Source organism: Parambassis ranga, unplaced genomic scaffold (assembly GCF_900634625.1).
Source record: "Parambassis ranga unplaced genomic scaffold, fParRan2.1 scaffold_66_arrow_ctg1, whole genome shotgun sequence".
NCBI classification, from domain to species: domain Eukaryota; kingdom Metazoa; phylum Chordata; class Actinopteri; family Ambassidae; genus Parambassis; species Parambassis ranga.
In genome coordinates, this window is record NW_021144810.1 from 238,242 (window position 1) to 263,994 (window position 25,753).

A 25,753-nucleotide genomic window follows, 5' to 3' on the forward strand; every position below is an offset into this window, starting at 1 on the left:
GGTGCGATGAACTCCGCGTCACAGATTGTCACCAATGGCAATTAACCAAAGGAAGGTTACTATCTTAATCTCTCAGACCACACCAACAGTCTATTGCAGATGTGGAGGTACTGTAAAACCTTTTGAAACTGTAGGTGTTTAATGGTTTTCTGGTATGTTTTTTTTTTTTTTTTTTTTTTTTTTTGAAATGTCAAAGGACTCGTTTTAGGTTTGGCCGAACACTCAAACAGTGTTTTGCCCTGTCTCCAGAACCCCAATGGACAGGATTGTTAATGACTCTCTGTGTTGGAAATCTCACCAGGAATTTGGCTCTGGATGGATTCGGCGTGCACCAACGTGCCCTGACTGTTTGACTGACTGAGGGTGTGGGTGGTATTGTGTTGTGCAATGTAGGGTCAAGGTTGTGGATATTGTAGCTTAGATCGTAGAATGCCGGCATGTTGTTAGTTGGAGTTGAGCTTGTGGATTAGTTGATTAGTTTTGTGGTGGTTGAGGTGTGGTTTTTTGGTGACTTGACTGGGACTGAGAGCAAGCAACCAACCAACCAAAAAACAACCAAAAAAGGAGCAAGGAATGCCAAATGTGTCGCACAACAGGCACCAAGGATTTCTCAATGTAACCATTGTGTGGAAACGGTGACAGCAAGGAGACATTGTGGACAAATGAAATACAAACATACTCAAACACGGTGTTGGAACAGAGCAGCACATGACTGCTAAAGTAAAGAGCAAGGATGGAAAACGCAGTTGTAACTACAAACGAGCAATGCTATCAGCAAACGCATCCAAACCTGAATCAAAGCTGTGGACAACAGGGAAATAATTTCAAAACAACAATGTACTTGCACAAGGGAATTGTGGAAATGCAAGTACGGGTTCTGTGACCAACATGATATTCAAATGTGCTGGGGTGCTGGGTTTTGGAATCTCAGCACTTTCAGAACGGTCCCTTTATACCAATGATGGGGTGGGAAATGTGGGAAATGAATGTAATGTGTGTCATGGTGTGGAAAATTGCTGCTGGGTTGTCAACAAAGGTTTTGTGCTGCCTTTCACCTGGACAGGTGAGGGGGGGGGGCTCACTGCTTGAAAAGGACAAACATCCTTTTCTGGTCCCACCCCTTTTTTGTGGCGTCATTGCATCGCATGGTCATGTCATTCCAGAAACCTGTGCTTTTTCTCTTTGTTTCTGTTGCTTATCTGTCAGGTACCCACTGCCACCCCAACTCCACCTAACACTGGGGTGGTGGGGGGTGGAGCAAAGACCAGAATCTGAGCTGGGGGACAAAAGTTGACCTGCTTGTTTTTTGTCAATAAATGTGTATTCCTGCTTTGCTAACCCCCTAACCATTTAATCCCGATTGTCATTATCATGTTAACCTTGTTTAATAATGTTCTTCCGTACCAGAGGGGTGGTCTTGACATGGACAGTTTTGGCCAGACTTGTGCCACCACAAACCCAAACATGCTTTTTGTAATGGATCCGTTTCAGTCAATACAGCCGTGTCCAGAATTTGCCTTTGCAGAAATGAGTGTGATGTGATCGTTAATTGGGGCACGCTGTTAACAAGGAATGGTAAGTGGAGCTGGCAAGCGAAGTGTATTTTTAAATGCAGTGTATGTTGAGGTGGTGATTCCTGACACTGACAGTTTGTCTCTTGTCTTCCAGATGGCCCGGTGACGTCACTCGCCGGCCTCGCTGTGTTCCAGCCTGTGACCTTTTGTTTATTTTTATCAATGCCATGTTGTGAAATGACTGAATAAAAGTGATTGATGGAAGTTTTTGTAGTTTGCTCATATTTGTGAGTTTGGAACATCGGAATGTGCTTTGATAAAGACAGATTTGATGTTTAAACGATTGCATGTGTTATACTTTTGTGTGTTTTACACAGGGACTGGAGGATCTGGAGTGGGCGGTTGTGTCCTGCCAAACAGTGCCCTGGTTTCCCCTTAATGTCAAAGCCTTGCTATTGTAGTCAATTAATTGTCCCACACAATGTTGTGTGTTTGTTTATAGTTGAGTGAGTGATATTGTTGTGATAAGGTGGCTTTAAAAAGTACAAGCAAGATGTGTCATTAAAGGTTGTACACACAGTTTGAGTGTGTGAATCATGCCATGAAGTTACAGTCATTACATACAATCTGTATTTGAAAAAATCTATGCCATTGCTCGTCATAACAGTCATGTCACTGGGTGCAGTCCAGCCACGCTGACGTCTCCAAAATGGTAAATGTTTGAAATGAATTGAGTATTCATCAGTTAATTACATGACGTATTGCCTGCCATAGAAAGCCAAACACTTGAACACTTGGTGAATCCTTTGAAAGATGTTATTCCAAAGAGGTACGACGCTGAAGCTGATTTTGTTTTACTGTGTCCGCAGGCCTGCGTGTCGTCGGATGTCAATGCAGAACTGCAGTCTGGACCTGTGAGACGGCTAGAGTTGTCCTGGCTTCCCGTCAGCAGGAGGGGTTCTGGTAAAGGTTGTTGAAGCTATTGTTGGTTTTATTGAGGTAATGTCATTAGTGGCATCGATGTAATCATGTAGAATGTTATTTGTGTAGCATGTTGTGCATGAAAAGTTGTGTGAAATTGTTTTAAAGAAACCCAGAGCCTCACCCCCAGATAGAAAGTCCCTTTTAATATGAAGAAACCTTCACACTCTCTTGGTCTCTTGGTCATCGAGCGCTGTAGGCTGAACCGGCATGCTAGCATGCTTTTCAGTGTAGAAGATGGAGTGTTTTTGGGTGATGTGAAAGGAAAGTTTTCAGAGTTGTATCTTGTGCAAGACATATTGTTGTGCTTTACTTTGCCAGATGAATTAGTTCTTCTCAGTGTAAGGGTGTTGTAGGCTAGTTTGTATGTACTCAGTTTGCCACTGTAGCCTCGCAGGAATGCCGTCATGTGGTAGAAGTATGTTGATGAAGATTCTCAGTCATCCAGGTCATCATACGTAGAGAAGATTGAAGCAAGGCGTCTGGACTTGTAGAGTTTTCTAGAAGACGTTTCGCTGCTCATCCAAGCAGCTTCATCAGTTCTAACTGTTTGGTGGGGAAACATGGTTTATATGTGGTTACAGACCTCAGTGGGTGGGTCTGGGTAAAACTTTAAAAAACTTACAACAACCACTCCACAGAAGAATGGCTCAGCACAGGAGAGCCACCTCTTCAGGACAAGACTCAGCTGTTCACCTCCACCTCAAAGACAAAGGACACTCCTTTGAGGACAACAATGTCCACATTTTAGACAGGGAGGAAAGGTGGTATGAAAGAGGAGTTAAGGAAGCCATCTATGTTAAGCTGGAAAAACCTTCCCTTAACAGAGGTGGTGGCCTCAGACATCATCTTTCTACCACATACAATGCAGTGATTCCATCCATTCCCAGGAAGTTTACACATACTCACAGTAAGAACAAAGGGCTGTCAATCAGTCCCCCTCCGGCAGTTTCATAGTCGTTAGCCAGTTGTTAGACACACCTGGCCCAGTCAGCCAGAACATCACAGGTAAGTATGGAAACATTTAGTGCTATTCTTTGTAAGTTTTTTTAAGTTTTACCCAGACCCACCCACTGAGGTCTGTAACCACATATAAACCATGTTTCCCCACCAAACAGTTAGAACTGATGAAGCTGCTTGGATGAGCAGCGAAACGTCTTCTAGAAAACTCTACAAGTCCAGACACCTTGCTTCAATCTTCTCTATGTGGTAGAAGTACATCAGATAAGTTGGACACTGCACGTGTTTTGCATGAAAGTAGCATTGATAATTTTACGAATGTTGTTTGTTTGGAGTGTGTATGCCTACAGAGCTAACAGAGCTAACAGATCTGTGGACGATGCTGTCAACCTGGCTCTTCACTACATCCTGCAGCATCTGGACTCCCCGGGAACCTATGCTAGGATCCTGTTTGTGGACTTCAGCTCTGCTTTCAACACAATCCGCCCATCTCTCCTCCAAGACAAGCTGTCCCTGCTGCATGTTCCAGACTCCATCTGCCGGTGGATCACTGACTTCCTGACAGACAGGAGACAGCATGTGAGGCTGGGGACGAATGTCTCGGAAACAAGGACCATCAGCACCGGTACCCCCCAAGGCTGTGTACTTTCCCCTCTGCTCTTCTCCCTGTACACCAACTGCTGCACCTCCAGCCACCAGTCTGTCAAGCTGATTAAGTTTGCTGACGACACCACCCTCATTGGACTCATCTCAGACGGGGATGAGTCTGCCTACAGGATGGAGGTGGACCGTCTGGTGTCCTGGTGTGCTGACAACAACCTGGAGATGACAGTAGACTTTCGGAAAGTGCCAGCTCCATCACCCCCCCTCACCCTGACAGACACCTCCATCTCCACAGTGGACTCTTTCCGCTTCCTGGGTACCACCCATTGACAGTAAAAACTATGGACAGAGCCTCCGTGACGTCACCCGTTTGTTTCTGAAGAGCCGTTTTGAGTCTCAGTGGGAGGTTCCGGGACGTGATGACCGCCGCCATGTTGGCAGCGTCACATCAACTAAAACTCCGAATATGGACAAAGAGGGGGGGCACGAGCGGGGTTTAGGGGGGCGGGCGATCGTGGAAGCAGGAAACTCACGCTGTGATACGTCAACTGTCTGTCACTCAAGCGGCAACGCCCATAATTAGGCGTAATTTTAAGTCCGAATACAATTGAAACGAGTGAGTTGTAAAAAAATTCACCCCCCCCTACAATTGACACTAGAAGAGAACCTATCATCTGAGACCACAGCGATTTTTTGTACCAGGCCGTAAACATGTTCTTTTCTGCTGTGAAATCGGCCATTTTAACATGGGAGTCTATGGGAAATTACTCGCTTTTGGAGCCAACCCCCAGCTGTTGCAGCGTGAATTACAAGTTTTGACACTTCCGCATGGGCTTCCACTTTGAGCCCCGAAGGTTGCCGCTTGGTACCACCATCACCCAGGACCTCAAGTGGGAGCTCATCATCAGCTCCCTCATCAAAAAGGCCCAGCAGAGGATGTACTTCCTGCGGCAGCTGAGGAAACTCAAGGTGCCAGCCAGGATGATGGTTCAGTTCTACACGGCCATCATTGAGTCCATCCTCACCTCCTCCATCACAGTGTGGTACGCTGGGGCCACTGCCAGGGACAGGCACAGACTGCAGCGTGTTGTGCGCTCTGCTGAGAAGGTGATCGGCTGCAGCCTGCCATCTATCGAGGACCTGTACGTCTCCAGGACTCTGAGGTGTGCAGGTCGGATCACAGCTGACCCTTCTCACCCTGGACACGGACTCTTTGAGCCACTCCCCTCAGGCAGGAGGTTACGGTCCATTCGGACCAGAACCTCACGCCACAAGAACAGCTTCTTCCCCTCTGCTGTTGGACTGTTAAACTGTAATTAATGCACTGCTCTGCACTGTCTTCAGAAGGTCACTTTAGTATAGTCACTGCACAATGACGACTATTTGCACTGTTTACTCCATCTTGCACTACTTGCACACGAGTACCACCTCACCGATCCATGTGGTACCTGTTACATTATTACATTATCACACTGTTCCATTCGATCATATAAAGGTCTATGTTTACCATTTCATCTGCACAGTATTTTATGTTCTGTTCATTGTATGTCTGTTACGCCATGTCTGTCATGTAAATTTAGCCTTACTTTAGTTTATTTACTTAATTTTATCTTAGTTTTTATCTTATTGCATGTTAATTGTCATATGTTCTTTGTATGCACCAATCACTAAGGCAAATTCCTAGTAATGTGAACCCCCTTCACTTACATGGCAATAAACATGATTCTGATTCTGATTGTCTGTACAGAGGCATGTAGCAATTATAGGCCAATCCTAATCCAAAATTCCTAAAGTTAACTTAAGTCTGAGTAGTATTGGGGCTTCTTTGGTGTACTGGTGGCACCAGGGAACAGACTGTAGCCAGAAGCAGGGTCAGTTGCCTCAAAATGCTCTCTTAATACAGTATTTCCTTGCAGATTAATGAGTTGAAGGTGCAGGTGTCCGTTCATGTGTCCACTTGAACATCTGAGCCAGCTCTGGTGAAAATTCTTGGACTTGTCCGATGAGGAAAGGATTCTGGATTAGGAGGAGGAGCAGCTGCCAGAGGCAGAAAGTGTTGAACTTTTTTGGGAAGTTTCCAATCAGCTTGTAGTTTTGGGAAGTACTCACATTCTCCCTGAAGATTTTCTTTGAAAAGGCCCAGCTTCCTTTTGAAAGAGCGAACACCGACTGCAGCTTTAAATGAAGCTCATTAAGATGTGACGTAATGTCCATCAAAAAGGCAACCATTTTTGTCTTGTGCTCATCGTGCATTGTTGCTCAAGTAGCAGGTCATTGGCATTTTCCTCAACATGTTCCAGGAGTTCTCTCAGGAGGCGATGCTACTCCTTTGGTGTGCTTCAGGTGCTCACAGAGGTCCTTCTTATCTGGACAGACATGGTGAACAGCTGCATCAAGCTGTGCCAGTACATAACCTGCTTATATTTCAGATTTGTGGGTTTCTGTCGAAGCTGCCATTGGAATGTGTAAATGTATGCCTGGTGAGTCTGGATGTGTCATATTGGGCTTGCAGTATCGTCAGCTTAGACTTCAGGGGAAAACACCACGGGTCTCATTTGATGTCACCTTGCTGTTGAGTCACACACAGGTGTGTTGAGCTGCATCCCTACCTCAGAAGCCACAGAGATGGTAGGAAGATGTCTCACACAAGACGGCACACTGAAGGAACGAACCAACGTCATGCCGGACCACAGCCGTGACCTGCCGGACCTCTGCCTGAACAGCACTTGCTTCCAGTACAATGGGATCACCTATGTCTCCAATTGTGGCTAATCTGTACATGGAAGAAGTGGAGAGAAGAGTTCCTGTTGATACCTGGGTCAAAGCCAAGACCCGTGAATCGGAACGGTTCACAGAACACATCAACTCAGTGGACGTCAACATGAAGGTCACAATCTGGCTTCAATCTGTCCTTTTTTTCTCCAAACTTTTGCACCTTGAGTCCTGAATGAAAGGCAAGCTTGACTTTGTATGTTGGCTCAGGCTTATAAGCTTGGACACAGCGCTCCTTAGCTATGAACCGTTGCGGATGGAGGGTATCGGTGAGTTGTCATGTCTGCAGTCTTGCTAATGTTGAAGCAATGTAAAGACATCTTGGAACATCTGTGCAGGTGTTTTGAGTTGAGTGGATGATCAGAATGACAGTCAGCTGAAAACAGTGTTTCACAGCCTGCAGTCATGCACTTTGCTGTTTTGTGGGTTTTTGTTTGTGCAGCGTTGCATGTTTTTATAAAAGTGCATTGTGTTGTGTGTCCTGTTCTGTTCTTGCATCCCGATTGGTTGATAATGGTCTATGAGGGATCACTGTAGTCTAATTTTGTTCAATTCCTCTTTTCGTGGGCTCTATGAGCTGGGAGTAATCTATAAGTATATAATAAGTTATTGTGTAAAATGTGGCCCTGAGTGTAAAATATGTGGACTGGAATGGACTGTTTTTGACACATATATATATATATATATATATATATATATACTGTATATATATATGTGTATGTAAGGGGGTGTTTCTTGTCGCTGTTGGTCAGGGGTTGTGGCTCTGGGTGTGTGAAGTGCTTTGAGACAGTTGAGATTGTGAGACGTGCTGTCGAATTGAAATAGAATTAAACTGAATGTGTTTTTTTATGTAGGCTAAGGAGAAGGAGATGACGGAGCATCACAGTGGTGTCAGCCTAACAGAAATGGTGGAAATGTAAGCAAGACTGCAGGTATGTTTTTTTTCTGTATGTTGTGTAGTCGGACAGTATTAGAAGTCTTAAAGTTTATGTGTCGTTTTGTTTTCACCGTAGGCCCTGGCCCTGGCCCCAGTGTGAGGAGCCACAGCAGCTGTCGATCAGGTGATGGTTTGTCCTGGTGTGTGTGTGTTGTCTTGCCAGTTAGTGCTCAGTAGTTAGAGATATTGATTGTACATGAGTGTCTTACTTTGAACCACTTTGTCCTTTGAGCGGGTCAGTACTACTTGCTCGTGTGCAGATATAGTCCATATTTTTCCAGGTCAAATTCAGTGAGTAATGTTAGAACAAAACGAGTCGGTACATAAATGTAAGTACACTGTAAAAAACGTTACTCATTTTCAAGGCAAAAAAATGAAGGCAACATTTTCCACTTTGTTAGTTTAGTGAACGTCTTGGAATTTGAAGTTGGTAAAAATCAGTATTTTCTATTTTAGAGTCTACAAGAAAAGCAAAACATTTAAGTTTAACCAAACTGAAAGAGTAGCATTTTGACCACATCATACTGATTTAAAATAAGTAACATTTAAATAAAAAACTAAAATTTTCTGATTTAAATGAGGCTAATTCATGTGTTCTCGTGAATTTTGACAAATTATTTATGCGATCCACTTCAAAACATTAGTTAGCATGGCTCTAACTTTAAGAAAGGAGGAAAGAGAGGTAATAGTTTCCAGCGTTTATTACTGTAACAGTTTCCATATACATACAACAGATCCATGCTCAGGACGATGCTCTCCACAGATAGACCTGCATTTTCCTCTTGGACACTGGTCTCCCTTTGTCTTTGTGACATAAACAGAAAAATAATTGCAACAAAGAACAATGTTCCCACACACACACACACACACACACACCTTTACAAATATGTAGCCTTTACATATTTATGCATTTTTATGACACCATGCTGCACAGGGAGAGACACGCTGAAATATATGATGTCGTCATCTTTAGCGAATATGCAGGGACGACAGTGACTACAAACACAGTGTCACTTTTAACCGATATGTGAACCAGGACGAGAGGCCGTGCTGCTAGCGTGTGGTAGCTGGACAGAGGCTAACATTTCAAACGAGTGACTTGAGACAGAACACTGACCGAGGCTAACGTTACCTTAGAGTCAACTTGCAGCAGCCCGAACATCTCTGTTTCCACTGTCGATGTAAATGTTCTGTCAGCTGTACTTTGACATTACTCTGCCTTGAAAAGTGCAGCTATGACCGACACTCTGTCTGTTGTTGTTTTTAAACGTAACGTTACTGGATGAATCCTGACTTTCAGCCAGGTAAATAGCTACATGTGCTGCGTGTTGTATGTAGCCCACAGACACTCCACACAGACCCCAACAGATGGCGCTGCTCCGGTGTAGGTGACAGTGAGGAACGGTCCCGTTGTTGTGCTGCGGGTGGGCGGGTCCTGACGTTTTCCTTTGGATATAGACAATTACATTGAGTTCTGTAGAAGCAATTTATTATTGACGTTCAGTCAAATCCATTTTAATATTAAGCTACCAAAAGATTCACACTTTTTACTTGTGTGCAACTTAAATAAATTCAGAAAGAAATATACTTTATAAAATAAAGTCCTACAGACAACACTGAACGTTGAAGGGCTTTTTACAGTGTAGGTAGCTGTTGGTGTGCATGTTAGAATCTGCCTCTCAGACAGGCTGGACCAAAGCAGCAGTACAGCTTCCAGGTAGCCTTAAACATAGTGTGTAGAGGCTGACGTGGCCTCAGCACAGGACATGTTTTAGCATAGCTGAGCTGCTGTAGTGTTACTGTTGCTGTTAGACGTGCTTTGAGGTAGCTGAGACTGTTTGCAGCGTTATTGAAATGAAGTGGAAATGAGTTGAGTGTGTTTTTTGTGTAGGTCCTGGATAAGAAAATGATCCAGCTACCCAGTGAGAGAAGTGTAGAGTGAATCAGCAGTGATGCAGGTATGTGCGTTTTTAGTATGTTTCGTAACTGAGTAGAACTGTCGTCCTGAAGCCCCACAGTGAATGTGTTGTTGTTGTGTTTATGCCACAGGCCCTGTGTGCGATGATAAATCACAGAAGCTCGACAGCCAGCGTCGGTACACACAGCAGCTGACCCTCAGGTCACGGTTTGTCATTGTCAGTGTGTTGTGGTGCTGAATATTTCCCATTCACAAATAGTGCGTGAAGTTAGGTAGTTGTTGAATAAATGTCCAAAGGTCTTCGAAGCTCATGTGATGAGTCATAAAGATTTTGAAGAAGTGTGCAGTTGTCTGTGTGTGTGTGTGGAGAGGGAAGCAGTGAGTCGGGTCACTGTGTGTTCATTACGCATGGAGCCAGATGAATTTTGAATAGACGTAAATATGTTGACAATCAGAGTTTATGTTGCTACTGATTAGATTATGATTTGAATTGTTTTTATGGATAGAATGTACGGATTGTATAGAATGAATGGATGGCTCCTCCCTGGCAATCAGCTCTAAAACACCTGCAGACAGGCGGGGCGAGGTGTGTGCAGGAGGAGGAAGGCAGGAGGAGAGATCCGGTTTTGTTGCCGTGATTTGATTTGATTAGTTCTTATTTTGAATTTCTTTTTTGGTGAGAAAATTATTTTTTTGTCACAAACCTCCTTCAAACAAAGGGCCTAACCACTGGCTGTGACACATGGGATGAAAAGAGTCTCTGGCTAATGTGTTGAGTGGTGTTTGTGTGATGAAGGCCAGCCAGAGGTTTGCAGTGTGAACGAAGGCGGAGATTTCATATGTACAACACAGTCGGCGGTTGGTGAGTGAGTGTAATGTAGCTGTGTAGTTGTAGACATTTGTGTGTCTGCATGTGTCTGCAGGCTGGATTTATGCCGAGCTGCTGTCTGGGCCTGTGACCCATCAGAAGCAGCTGTATAGAAGCTAGGAAGCGTTCCAGTAAGAGGTACCGGAGGAGCTCAGAGAGGTTCCTGGTGAGGGAGGCCCGTCAGCACGTTGCTGCACCTGTGTCATACAGAGCAACATCGGCACCTGGACGCACCGGGTCAGTTCAGACAAGCAATGGGCCAAATGGGTCCATGTCAGTGAATGATACTGTTCATGTTTCAAGTAGAACCAGAGGACGAAAGAGAAACATTGTGATGTGGAGTTGTGTAGTGTTGTTGTGACGGGTCCTGTTGGAGTGGGACCAGTGATCCTGTTTGTTGGTGATGACACGTTGTGATGTGTTATAAACTGATAGTGTTTGGTTGGTTTGACAGGAGCTGAGGCTGCTGCCTGTCAACCAGAGCGACAGGCATGTGCGGATGCAGGTGTTGTGTAACTGTTGTGTGTGTGTGTAGTTTATGTGATTAATGAGACGGTGTTGTGTGTTGTCTTTGACGTTGTGTTTTGTTCCTGAAGGTCCTACGAGGTGTTTCCTGTCGGTGTGGTAAATGGGCTGTTAGAGAGCAGCGGGTCATGCTGTGATGTGTCTGTGTGCGGTCATGTAGTTGAGAAGGTTGTGGCATGTGTTCATTTTGTGTGTGTGTTTTCTGCGGGTGTGTGCTGAGCTGCAGCAGGGTGCTGTGAGTGAGCAGAGTGTACCAGTGTTAACAGGTATGTTTTTGTATATAAATATATATATATATATAATATATTGTATTGTTATTTAATGGAATATATACAAAGGTGAACAGAGGCACTTCCAGCAGCCATCACTCCTGTGTTGTAATTAGGTTTGGGCGATATTGGCCAAAGAATGAGTCACGATTATTTATGGCATTTAGCTGATAATGATTACACATCAGTGATTATTTAAGGTTAAAAAAATGTCTGTGCAAACAGACCTGCTAACCTGTGGCTGGAATACGTCCCACACTAGTGCATGTTTTCACTCATACTGTAGAACAGCAGCAGAAAAAACAAACAAACTGGACAATTTCACATGTAACTGTGTGTTTGTGCAAATCAACCTGCGTTACGTTAGGTTGGTTGTAAGGAGCATAATACTAAACATGTCGCGGATTCTCGGCCGACTGGAATTCTTTCCAATATCTGCTGGAGGAGGCCTCGCTGTAGCTGGCGTTGTGACCTCGTCACGCTTTCTTCGCCTTTCTTCGTGCTCCAGCTTATGGTGACAGACGTTGAGCCTCTGTTAGAATGTCCTGCTCCGCGTCATTTAACTGAACACCACCGCCTTCTGCCATTATTGTGATTTATTATTGTGGGCTTACATGTGTGCACTTGCAGGGGAGAGTACGTCACACAAAAATGCATCATCATGACGAGGCACTAATTGCAGTAATTGATGAGTGGTAAATATAGTAATCGGTGACAATTTTTCTGACGATTAATCGCACACGATCAGATTTTGGCACAAGCGTCGTCCTAATGGTGCATTGTGTTAGCCGATTGTGTTAAAAAGGCTAATTGATGATTAGAACAGTGCTGTGAGATGATGTTAGCACAGCTGAGTAATGCTGATCAGAGAAGCTCTAGAAGTGGCTCGGTGACCCCAAACTTTTGAATGGTAGTGTCCACACATGATGTCATCATGGTGCATGTGTAATGAGATGTGTAGCATTGGAGATCAGATATTTCCCCCTCTGTGCAACACAGGAGGAAGATGTAGCATCCTCTTTGTCAAATCTTCTTTGTTCATATTCAAATTCAAATGGCCTGCAGACTTTAAAACAGTTTATGTGGGTTGTCTGATTCACATCTGTCCTATAAATACTGCTGGGGGAGTTTCCTAAGAACAACATTTTGGTGCATTTGTCTCTTCTTCTTTTTAAAGAATTCCATGTTTTTTCTCTATATTTGGCTTCCCCCCCCCCGGTGCTGCTGATTGGCTGAGCAACACCTACATCCAGAGCCTGAACCTGACGAGTCCAGACGTGCTTCCGTGTTCCTGCTTTCACTCGTTTCAGCGCAGCGTCAACTCTTCCTGGTGCTCCGAGCTGCTGAACCTCACTCTGATTGGCCAAGGGAGCGGCACGAGCTCGCTCCTGAGGGGGCGCCGGCGGCTCTAAACCTGCTGTGTTTCATATCGCTGGTGTGATGTGATGTTTTACCCATGATGCTGCTGGGTTTGTGGTTTTCAGGGCTGCAGTCAGACGTTCAGTGATTGGCTGCAGGAGAACTCCCTGACCATCATCGCCATGGACGTCGCCCTGCAGTTACTGCAGGTAGTAACACTGCACTGCCTGCAGAGGGTGCAAACACACCTTTGTCACAGTCTGAGGGTTTTTATGTGTCTTCACTGAGTCACCAGCAGATCACTTTGACGTGTCAGCACTTCCTGTCTGCTTCTGATTGGATGGTTTTGAATCAACATGGCTGCCTGTTTGTGGTTATATGACATAAATATTTATTAAGGGTGAATAAGAAGGAAGATCAGCGCAGCTCTGTATCTGTTAGTAGATGAGGTACTGAGGTAGGTACTGAGACCAAGCAGCACAAACTGCAGTTCCTCCAGTGTCCACTAGACGCTGTCTCATACAGTGAGTCTGGATGGTAACCTTATGTTACTCTAGCTCCATCACACTGAGTGTTTCCGCCTCTCTGCAGGTGGTGCTGTTCGTCATGGCGGTGTATCTGTACCGTGCATTTGGAGAAGGCCGCGCTCTGAAACGGACCAATCTGCTGGCTGGCAGAGACCACGCCCCCACCGATGACCTGGGGGAGCTGAACTACGCCTACAATGACCAGGTTGGAGCTTACATAGACCCCCATCACCTGCCTTATCACCACGATGACCACGGCCAGGTGTATGTGGACCAAATGCAGAGCTACTAACCTGCTACAAACATTATAGGCTCAGGTTCTGGTTCTGGAAACATGAGCCTCCAACCAGCCTGCGGTCTTATACCCTCTGTTATCCAACAGACACAGCTTCTCAGAATACACACACACATCTTAGAGCAGGCACAGGCACAATCATATTTCACAGTAACATATCATGGATGAGATCATCGGAGTGACATCACATATATGTCCATAGTAAGACATCTATAAACACACCAACACCTGCGTGGAAAACAACGAACGATGGCAAAAACACAGCTAACACTACACAACCAATACTAAAACAACACAACTGGGGAGATGACGTACACAGGCAGGCTAAGTCTATACGTGTGAAGCTTGAAATTTGTAGGAGGAGATAAATTTGGAAGATGACCCTGGTTGAAGGGCTCTCTCATAGACTCCCATGTTAAAAATGACACAGAAACTGCTTAATATTTGAAAAACTATAGTCTTTTGAAAAAAAATTAATAATAAAAAAACATTAATTTAGCTTAATGAGGCAGGCAGAGCTGTTGCCATATTTGGCAACCATATGGCATTTGGCTGCATTTGGCAGCCATATTTGTAGTCTTTATCAGACTTTAAGCATTATATCTGTCATATTGATCATCCTTCAGCTGTGTAGTATTTGGCTGCTTCTTTATCAATCGTTACGCATGATATCTGCCATATTCATTGCTATGGAGCTGTTTGCTACATGTCCACATCGCATATACTGTGTTGTAGAGCAACATCTTGTGATTCTGGCTGTGTCCATACTTTTTGTCTGAAGGCTTCGGTTTGGACAAAAGCAGCAGTTGTTTAGAGGGTGTTTTTACATCAGAAATGCATTAGGAGGGGGACAGAGAGAGCTGCAGTTAGGGGCAGTTGAGAAACATTCAGGTTGCCATGGATACAGGCAGGCAGGGCTGTTACCGTGGTGACAGGCTGACAGGGGTACCTTTGATGACTCAGAGATCAAAGGCATACCAAAGTTATATAAAGGTACACCTTTGTGCAATAAAGCTGTTGGTGGACAGTTTCAAGGAGAGACACAGCAGGAGATTTTGGAGAGTTCGTGGAAACGAACCTGCCTAAAGTGCAAAGGAAAATAATCAAACTGATTACTGGACTAAACTCGGAGAAGTGAAGGATCAGAGAGGAAGAACGAAACACAGCTGCAGAGGAGGCTAACATCTTTTACACATTTCTTCATACAGTCAGATTCGTGGTGAGTACCAACAGTAGTGAGTGATAAGTGCAACTTCTTCATGTTTATTTAAAGAGAGAGTTGTGCACATTTATGCACATGCCGTGTGTGTGTGTAAGTGTGTAAGGGCGAACTCCATTCCGCGTGATAGAGAGACCAGAGAAGTGTAAACCCAGGGACTGTAGAGACGGTAGAGCTCCTGGTGACGTTAAACCAAACTGTTTTGCCTGTAGAGCCAGCTGTTCGGGGAGAGTGCCGGTCTTTTTGCTCATTCATGGTGAAGTGACTGGACCAGAGCAAACCTATTTTCTAACTCGCTGCCATTTCCACATCTTTTACAGGATCAACATGAAATTGCAGACATTTGTAGAGCAAACACTTGTGATGCTCACGGTTTTTAAATTGTTGAGTGTTTTGGTTTGGACACACCAAGCAGTTGTTCAGAGGGTGCAACCCCTATTAAAATACATGGGATCTGCCCTGAGAGGAGTAACAGGAGGCTGACACACCTCTCTCTCCAACATTAATTAGGCTTAATTAGGCAGGCAGAGCGGTTACCATGGTGACAGGCTGTCAAGAAGCATACAAAGCAGCCATATTTGTAGTCTTTATCAGACTTTAAGCATTATATGTGTCATATTGATCATCCTTCAGCTGTATAGTATCACTAGTATTACGGCTACTTCTTTATCAATCATTACACATGATATCTGCCATATTCATCGCTATGGAGCTGTTTGCTACATGCCCACATCAAAATCGTTTAGTCTCCCTAAGCCTCAGCTATTATTCCAAGATCAGACAATTCACCTGCTGTTCAAAGCAATTATCCAGCTGCTGTTCAGGTTAATTCGGCTGCTTTTATGACTGCTTCAGCTTGTGTTCAGAGGAATTCAGCCCTTGTTCTGCCATCCAGCTTCTATTCATATGCATTTAGATGTGTTTTTTCATACTTTTAGAGTTCAAAGCAATCATTCAGATAAGCTTTCAAAGCAATGCTTCAGCTTCTGCAATCAAACTTGCATTTCCTTCAGGAGCCTTTTACAGCAGCGTATCTTCAGCATACATTGACCGATTTCAGCCATTCAGCTATCAAAATGTTCATCTCACAGAGGACATTCCGGGTCAACCTCAAGTTTTTTTCAAAAAACTAGAAGAGTGCATTTCCTGAAGAAAATGCAAGTTTGATTGCTGCAGCTGAAACATGCTTGCTTTGCTTTGCTGGAGAATCATAGCAATTCAGAGCTTTGTATGCCTCTGTGTGTCAGCTTGTCACCACGGTAACCGCTCTGCCTGCCTAATTAAGCCTAATTAATGTTGGAGAGAGGGGTGTGTCAGCCTCCTGTTACTCCTCTCAGGGCAGATCCCATGTATTTTAATGGGGGTTGCACCCTCTGAACAACTGCTTGGTGTGTAGTTTTTTGGCGCAGCGTATCTTCAGCATACATTGACCGATTTCAGCCATTCAACTGTCTCTGTCCCCTTCCTAATGCATCTCCAATGTTTCCCATCCAGGGTGTGTCGTGTCCTCACAGGGTATACCCCGCCTCTCACCCAAAGCTAGCTAGGCTAGGCTCCAGCCCCCCGTGACCCTCCACTGCAGGACAAGCGGGTTAACAGAAGATGGATGGATGGATGTCCAAACTGATGCCTTCAGGCAGAAAACAAGAAGAGAAGCGCGAGAAGAAAGAGTGCCAAGAACGAGAGAAGCACGAGAAGAAAGAGCGCCAAGAACGAGAGAAGCGCGAGAAGAAAGAGCGCCAAGAACGTGAGAAGCGCGAGAAGAAAGAGCGCCAAGAACGCGAGAAGCACGAGAAGAAAGAGCGCAAAGAACGAGAGAAGCGCGAGAAGAAAGAGCGCCAAGAACGTGAGAAGCGCGAGAAGAAAGGACAAACGGTGAAGCAGTTTATTGTGAAATCAGACGGCTTGATCACTGGACTGGAAAAGGCCAATGGGACCGTCCTCACAAACGAAAATGAAAATCTCAGAAAGGCTGCCGAAGAACATGCCCTGTGTTCTTCCAAGTGTGAGGAGCTGGCCAACGAGCTCTGCACTCTGAGAAGTGACCTAGAGAAGGCCAAAAAGACCGTCCAGGAGAAGGACAGTAAGATCAGCCAACTGTCAGAGGACAGGTCCTCCTTACAAGATCAGCTGAAACGTGAGCAGGAATCAAGAGAAAGCACTGAGAAACACCTTGATGAGCTCGAGAAACGTAACAGTGAAATTCAATCAGAGCTGGTTAGTAAGGAGAATGTCATCACTGACCTGTTTGCTGAAAACAATCATGTCTGCAACGAACTGGCCAAGAGCAAGGCCAAGTTCAGACAGTTGGAGGAGGGAGAGCTGGAATTTGAGCAAACGCAGAAAAGTTTACAGCAGTCTCTGACTCTTCAGCAAAAAGAGGCTCTAGAGTTAAGGGTAAAGTGTGACCAGCTCAGAAAAGAAAATGAAAACCTCAGAAAGGCTGCCGAAGAACATGCCCAGTGTTCTTCCAAGTGTGAGGAGCTGGCCAACGAGGTCTGCACTCTGAGGAGTGACCTAGAGAAGGCCAACAAGACCGTCCAGGAGAAGGACAGTAAGATCAGCCAACTGTCAGAGGACAGGTCCTCCTTACAAGATCAGCTGAAATGTGAGCAGGAAGCAAAAGAACCAGAGGAGCTCAAGCAACATGGCAGCGACCTGATTGCTGAGAGCAAGGATCCCTGCAACCAGCTGTCCAAGAGCAGGGACAAGTACAGACCGTTGGACCCCGAACAGCTGGTAGACATCTTTCTGCCAAAATGGGTAAAATTACAGGAACCTCCAAAAAGAGAACGTGTTGCAGAGACACCAGATAAGAGATTGGACTGGCTGTTCCGCATACACGAGCAGGGCACCCTAGACCCGGACAACCTAAGCGACCAGGAATACGCAGACTACCAGCACGGCTGGGACTACAACGAGAGCGTAGACCACCAGGACCAATACAGCCTGGGCAACCCGAAGATTGGGGATAATTGTGGAAAGGAGACAGGCGAAAGACAGACAGGACGAAAGAAGAAAAAGAAGACACACAGAAGATACTGAAGTAAACCTAAGTCTCTGAATTTAACCTGTTTTTTTTTTCAACAACCACCACTCATGTTCTGTTCTGGTCATTGTGTGTCTGTCATGTCAGTTTATAGCCTCACATTTAGTTTACATTGTTCACCTTGGCTTTTACCACTTTTATGCATGTTTTATCTTGTTTACTGTACTTTTATTATTTTACTTTTAATAAATTTAATTTTTTAATACATGACTGACTCCTGTCTACAGCACTTTGTTCAATGAAAGTTGTTTTTTCAAATGTGCTTTATAAATAAAATTAAAAAACTTGACTTGACCTTGTTTACTTGACCTTATTTTATCTAACAGTGTCCAAGTCCAGTTTGTGGTCCAAGTACATTCCCAAGTAGTAGATACACTGATTAATGGATGGATAACATTTACATGTCAGTGTCAGAGTCTCAAATCTGTGGGGTATTTTATGGTAAACTGAATAGAGTTGGATTTATTGAACATAAACAGACAAATGTATTGCTTGAAATAAATGATTTGCTTGGCTTTGATCATTTGATTTGATTGATTATGTTAATCAGGGATAAAAAATGGTTAGTTTTACTGTTAATTAATCATTAATGTTGCTTTACATGCAGGTTCTCAACTGTAACCTCTAATTTTAATTGATAACAAAATGAGATTTACACATGTATTAATTCATGTTAATTTTTGCTCATTAAGATGTTACATCAATCACTTCTGGTGCATGTGTGCGGGCTTCTATATTATATTTATTCATGTACCAATAACAGAGTAGTTAATTATTCATATCTACTCCACTAGGTGGCAATATAACACCAAAGCTGGTGGAGCTCTGCACCTGTTCCCTTCTCTTTGCAGCCATGCAGCTCCACATTGATGGAGCTTCATCCAGGTCATTTTTGGAGCAGGGCAGCTGGACTTGTTGGAGCTCCTTGAAGAGGTTTTGCTGCTCTGCTCCAAGCAGCTTCATCAGCTCTGCTTTCATCAGAAGCTGCAGAAGCTCCTCATTAACAAGATAAAAGAAAAGAAATGCAGCTATTTAACAGTTTCCTCTCATACACACACACACTATATATACTCTACATATATATGTAAGACAGGTATTTATTTTGGCCACTAGGTGGCAGCCGTGTAACAGTTTACCCAGACTTAGTGAGCCCCCCGGGACACCGTAGTTTGGGCGCAACCCTCCTGAACAAGCGCCTGCTCACGTTCAGTGTCGCTGTTCTACCTTGAAGGTAAGCTGGGTTGTGTGCTCCAGTGATTTTCGTTGGTTTATGAAGCCTGCTAAAACCGCCTTTACTCTGTTGTATTTTTGTTAAGTACGTAGTTTGGTATCTGGCGGGTCTGAATAGTACGTGATGCCAGTAATGTTTGTTTTATTGGTGGCAGCTGGAGTGGGGTGCGGCCGCTAGCATGTTACTGGCGAGCTGTCGGTGGGTCTGCTAGCAGGCTGTCTATGCAAAGGATGCGGGCAGATATGACTTTATGTTTATGTTTCATCGTTCGTATTTATTTTTGATATATTGTTATATTGTCATCAGAGAGGAAGAACAAAAACACAGCTGCAGAGGAGGCTAACATCTTAGCAACAGAGTTCTTCATGAAGTCAGATTCGTGGTGAGTACCAACAGAGGGAGAGAGAGAGTCGTGCACATTTACGAGCATGCCGTGTGTGTGTGTGTGTGTGTGTGTGTGTGTGTGTGTGTGTGTGTGTGTGTGTGTGTTGGGGCGAACTCCACTCTGCGTGATCCAATCCATCTTTATTTATAGAGCACTTTTAAAAACAACAAAGGTCAGCCAAAGAGCTGTACACAGCCTATCAAGTGTAGAATAAATTACTAATAAAATAAAATGAAATAATATAAGGTATAAATTTGATAAAGCACAGGAATATACAACAGTACAATAAAAACACCAGTCAGGTGTAAGAGCAATAAAACAAACTAGAAAAGCATTTCCTGAAGAAAATGCAAGTTTGATTGCCGCAGCTGAAGCATTGCTTTGAACGCTGATGTGAACGATTGCTCTGAATTGCTGGAGAATCTGCAATCTGAACTTAATTTGCTGAAACACAGTTAAGAATTTAGAAAGATGAAGCTCTTATCTGGAAAAGTAGAAAATGTTTTAATATTATGAAGATATGAAAGAGAAACAGCTGAAGACAAGAACAGTATGAAGTCACAACCTTAAAGAATAGCCTGTGAATATACCATATGAAAGGTCTGAGGGTGGAATAATACCATAAGACTATAAGAAGCTCAGGCTGTGTGATTTGAATGTGGAAAAGTAGTATACAGCTGAAGGATGATCAATATGACAGATATAATGCTTAAAGTCTGATAAAGACTACAAATATGGCCGCTTTGTATGCTTCTAGTGTGTCAGCATGTCACCATGGTAACAGCCCTGCCTGCCTGCCTGCCTGCCTGCATCCATGGCAACCGGAATGTTTATCAGCTGCCCCTAACTGCAGCTCTCTTTCCCCCTCCTAATGCATTTCCTATGTAAAACCACCCTCCGAACAACGTCTCATATTCTCCAAACCGAAGACTTTAGACGAAAAATAAGAACACCGTCAGAATCCCAAGAAGTTGCTCTACAACTGGTACGATTTTTATGTCTGGGATGTCGAAGATGTGGAGATGGCGGCGAGTTAGAAAATATGGCAGCTCTGCTTCTCTGTTTTTGGTTTTACATTATGTCTTAATGGAGGAATGACCGGCACTCTCCCCGAACAGCTCGATCTACAGGCAAAACTGTTTGGTGTTGAGTTTTAAGACCGACACCAACAGAACCCAGACCATTTTTCCTTCGAACTGGTGGCCAAATTATCCCTGTCAGACAAAAGGTGCAGACGTGACAGCAGGATAGAAACGCAGAAACTGGTTTAATTTTTTTCCCTCCCGCACTCTGAGCGATGACTCACCCACTCTAGCTCCCAACATTCCACGCAATACACACTAATGTTAAACTCAGAAGAGACCTCAAAAACCACTTCATCTTTAATCCCCTATCATTTGAAGACGGAGCTGAACTTCCAAATTCTGAATACAACTTTTGAAGACCAAGACGTTGGAAGTATTTTAAGCCTCGAATGGTTTCTCTAACTTAATATTTGTAGGAGCAGTAGCATTTTGCAAAATGCATGGTTTGAAGGGCTCTCCCATTGACTCCAATGTTAATTTGAGGGTGGAAAATGTTTAATATTTTTAATATTATAATATTTGTAATTAATATTGAAGGTTTCCGGGAATGTCCTGAATGAGCTGAATCTTTTGATGTTTGAATGATTTGAATCGGCCCATGCATTCTGAAGATATGCTGAGCCAAAAAACGTACGGAAGAATAATAAGAATAATAAAGACGTAGAAGAACAAGAGTTTGATTGCCATGGCAATCAAACTAATAAAAGTCAACAACTCAGAGTTAAAAGCCAGAGTAAAAAGATGTGTTTTAAGTGATGACTTAAAAGCCATAAAAGAATCCATCTGTCTACGGTGCAAAGGCAATTCGTTCCACAGTTTAGGAGCCGCGACAGAGAAGGAACGGTTCCCCCTGAGTTTTCTCTGGGTTTTTGGGACGACCAAGAGAGACTGGTCAGCTGACCTGAGACAGCGAGCAGGGCAGTAGAGCTGGAGCATGTCAGGCATGAAGGGATTTAAAAACAAATAAGAGAATTTTAAAATCAATGTGAAAATGAATCGGGAGGCAGTGCAATGACTTTGTGATACAGAGACCAGATGAAGTGTAAACCCAGGGACTGTAGAGACGGTGGAGCTCTCTGTGACGGTACATTGATGGTTAGACTCAACTTAAAGAAAACGCTGGGAGGAAGCAGTTGTCTACTTAAAGGTACAGTAGATGGTTTTATTTGGCTGATGATCTGTTGTTTGCCATATCTGCGATGGACATGAGGAGAAGGGTTACGGGCTGGAATTAGTAGATCTGATTCCAGAATGGGAAAATAAGCGTTTACTTCTGTATGTAACACAGGTGTTTAACAACCTGTTAAAATCCACCAGTATGCAGGAAATGGCTTCTAGTAAATGAAAAACTTTCTGGGGGACCACCCCCAGACCCCCTTCTGTCCTATAATAATGGTAATCATAATAATAATAATTAGATGCCCCAAGTCACATTTTTAAACTGGAACCCCAGTTTGAAATGATGCGATGGTTTCTGGGGTAACAGGTAGGGAACTCAAATGTTTTGAATATAAAATGATGCATCTGGACTTTTGGCTCAGCCTTTATCCGTAAAACACAAACAACTAAGAAGCATATGGAGTATCATTCTTTGTGGAGCCTCAGGTCCAAAGCTTCCAGCTTTTCAATTGAAACTGAACACTGCTGATGACTGTATAATTCTATACAACCAATGGGTTAATAATCACATGCATAATAATCAGCTTTGTAAATGTTTCATTTCAACACATCAAGCTATTGTTGCATTATTACATGAGTCTGTGAAGATGCACTCACTGCATGTCAGTGACACAGCTCCTATCAGATTTTTTCTTATGTTTAGAGTGAGGTTGTTCTCGCTGCTCCTGTCTGTGAGCGCCTGCAGCTCCTCTCTGTGTGCAGACTCGTCACCATTCCTAATCAACCCCACCACTGTTGTGTCGTCTGCTCATGTGATGACCATGCTGGTGTCCTGTGATGGGGTGTAGATCCTTAAAGGTTGAACATATGTAGTTTTTAATTTTCATATTATAATCATGTTGATGAAGATTCTCAGTCATCCAGGTCATCATACGTAGAGCAGAGTAGAGTTTTCTTGAAGACGTTTCTCTGCTCATCCAAGCATACGTAGAGAAGATTGAAGCAAGGCGTCTGGACTTGTAGGGTTTTCTAGAAGACGTTTCCTTGCCTTGCTTCAATCTTCTCTACGTATGATGATGACCTGGATGACTGAGAATCTTCACCAACATCTCATCCAAGCAGCTTCATCAGTTCTGACTGGTGGTGGGAAACATGGTTTATATGTGGTTGCAGACCTCAGTGGGTGGGTCTGGGTAAAATTTAAATAAACAAACACTTGCTGTGTGTCTGTGCAAACTTCCTGGGAATGGATGGAATCACTGCATTGTATGTGGTAGAAAGATGATGTCTGAAGCCACTGCCTCTGTTAAGGGAAGGTTCTTCCAGCTTCACATAGATGCTTCCTGACTCCTCTTTCAAACCACCTTTCCTCCCTGTCTAAAATGTGGACATTGTTGTCCTCAAAGGAGTGTCCTTTGTCTTTGAGGTGGAGGTGAACAGCTGAGTCTTGTGCTGAGCCATTCTTCTGTGGAGTGGTTGTTTAGTTTCTCCAATGTACAGATCAGAGCATTCCTCACTGCACTGGACTGCATATATCACATTGCTGTGTTTCTCCCTGGGAGTCTGATCCTTCAGGTGAACCAGTCTCTGTCTCAGTGTTGTCATAGGTTTGAAATGGACCGGGATGGGATGGTTGTTGAAGATCCTGCGGAGTTTCTCTGATACTCCTGACACATATGGAATGGAGATGTTCTTCCTCCGCCTGGTGTCGTCCTTCTTCTTGTTGTTGGGGGGTCTTGTTTTTGTGGCTTTGATGAGTGCCCACTTGGGGTAGCCACAGGTCTGCAGGGCCTTCCTGATGTGGTGTTGCTCCTTCTTCCCCTCTGAGCTGGTGGGTACAGTTTGTGCTCTGTGCTGCAGGGTCCTGATGACTCCCAGTTTGTGTTCCAGTGGGTGGTGTGAATCAAACAACAGGTACTGGTCCGTGTGTGTGGGTTTCCTGTACACTTCCACATTGAGGCTCCTGTCCTCCTCAATATGTACTGTGCAGTCCAAGAAGGCCAGATTGTTGTCCCCGGTGTCCCGCGATACAAGTCACCAAACACAGAAGCTAACTCTCTGCACAGCTAACTAGCCGAGTGACAACACTTCAGTCATTATAAACTATCCGCCATTACATTACGGTGCTAACTTGCAAATTAGGTATTTATCTTGACCTGAGCTGCGGCCGGACTTCTACCCAGTTTGCTCGCCGTTTATGTTGTTGTCTTCTTCTTCTTCTTCTAGTTTATTGGCAAGTGGCATCCTACCCCGGTGCATTACCACCCATACTATACTGCAGTGTGGGCCTGAGTGGAGAGAGCGAAACAAAACAGCTAAATCCTAAAAACTAAGCCTGTTTAGATAACTTAGCAAATATCTCCAAGGTTTCCCTTTTAGAATAGATGGTATCTGAATTCATTCATGCTGCTTTCCTTAGCTTCCTCCCTCTGGAACTTGTTTCTTTCTGTTGTGTGTGCTGGACATATGCAGAACACATGAGGGACTGTTTCTTCTTCAGTACAATCCTCCAGAGCCCTGATGTATGTTTACCTGTTCGTTTCAGTGTTTGTTTAACCCAGTGTGTCCAAGTCTGAGTCTTTTAATGCATCTTTCTTCTCTCATACTGCCCCCTGCTGGTCTAATTCTGCCTGCTTCCCTTTGAACTGAGTATAAATGTCTTGTTGTTAGTTAGTTACTTAGATAGTTACTTAGATAGTTGAATCAGTGTGATGGTCTGCCTCAGACAGACCGGACCAAAGCAGCAGTACAGCTTCAGGCAGCCTTAAACATAGTGTGTAGAGGCTGACGTGGCCTCAGCACAGGACATGTTTTAGCATAGCTGAGCTGCTGTAATGTTACTGTTGCTGTTAGACGTGCTTTGAGGTAGCTGACACTGTTAGCAGTATTTAAATTGCAATATTAAAATAGTGGAAATGAGTTGAATGTGTTTTTTGTGTAGGTCCTGGAGCAGAAGATGATCCAGCTGAATGAAGTGTAGAGTGAATCAGCAGTGATGCAGGTATGTGCGGTTTGAGTATGTTGTGTAACTGAGTAGAAATGTCGTCCTGAAGTCCCACAGTTAATGTGTCGTTGTTGTGTTTATGCCACAGGCCCTGTGTGTGATGATAACAGAAGCTCGACAGCCAGTGTCAGGACACACAGCAGCTGACCCTCAGGTCATGGTTTGTCAGTGTCAGTGTGTTGTGTTGCTAAATATTTCCCATTCACAAATAGTTTGTGAGGTTAGGTAGTTGTTTAATAAATGTCCAAAGGTCTTAGAAGCTCATGTGATGAGTCATAAAGATTTTGAAGAAGTGTGCAGTTTTCAGTTAGGGTTAGGTTTGGGGAAACAGGTTCGTCGACCCTCAAAGGGAGGACATGCATTGTCCATCCTTGGACGAGTCCGTCCACCCAGGTCCCACCGTGGTGGTTGAGGGCGGCCACGCCTCCTGCGGTAGGAGACTGTGGTCCACTCTCCATCCATATTTGACAAAAACTGTCTTTTTTAGAAAAAAAGAAAAAAAAACAAAAAAATTATTTATTTATATATGTTGATGGAGATTCTCAGTCATCTAGGTCATCATACGTAGAGAAGATTGAAGCAAGGCGTCTGGACTTGTGGAGTTTTCTAGAAGACGTTTCGCTGCTCATCCAAGCAGCTTCATCAGTTCTAAGTGTTTGGTGGGGAAACATGGTTTATATGTGGTTACAGACCTATGTGGGTGGGTCTGGGTAAAAACATAAAAACTGAAAAAACAATAGCACTAAATGTTTCCATACTTACCTGTGATGTTCTGGCTGACTGGGCCAGGTGTGTCTAACGACTGGCTAACGACTATGAAGCTGCCGGAGGGGGACTGGTTGACAACCCTTTGTTCTTACTGTGAGTATGTGCAAACTCCCTGGGAATGGATGGAGTCACTGCAGGGTTAGGGTTAGGGTTAGGGTTAGGGTTAGGGTTAGGGTTAGGGTTAGGAGAAAAGGTTAGGAACCCCACGCCCCGAAGGGGCGGTGGGTTAGGGTTAGGGTTAGGGTTAGGGTTAGGGTTAGGGTTTGCCCATTCAAAGTCAATGGAATTTGGGCGCATTCCATATTTCCACATTCCAACTCGAAATTTCCAAAATTTTTCCCATTGACTAGTATTGAAACCGGACT

The 25,753-nt window shown here is 44.0% G+C and overlaps 1 long non-coding RNA gene across 3 annotated transcripts; it reads left to right on the forward strand.

The window, feature by feature from the left end:
• The first annotated feature begins 24 nt into the window (after window positions 1-24).
• On the forward strand, window positions 25-24,607 carry LOC114431281 (uncharacterized). Of its 3 annotated transcripts, XR_003670065.1 has the most exons (6): window positions 25-107; window positions 2,384-2,483; window positions 7,685-7,762; window positions 7,844-7,891; window positions 9,659-9,725; window positions 9,817-9,953. It is a non-coding gene; the product is annotated as an uncharacterized LOC114431281 (long non-coding RNA). The 3 variants fall into 3 exon arrangements; XR_003670063.1 differs by lacking the exon at window positions 25-107 and having other exon boundaries at window positions 2,260-2,483; XR_003670064.1 differs by lacking the exons at window positions 25-107; window positions 9,659-9,725; window positions 9,817-9,953 and adding an exon at window positions 24,558-24,607 and having other exon boundaries at window positions 2,260-2,483.
• Window positions 24,608-25,753: the final 1,146 nt, after the last annotated feature.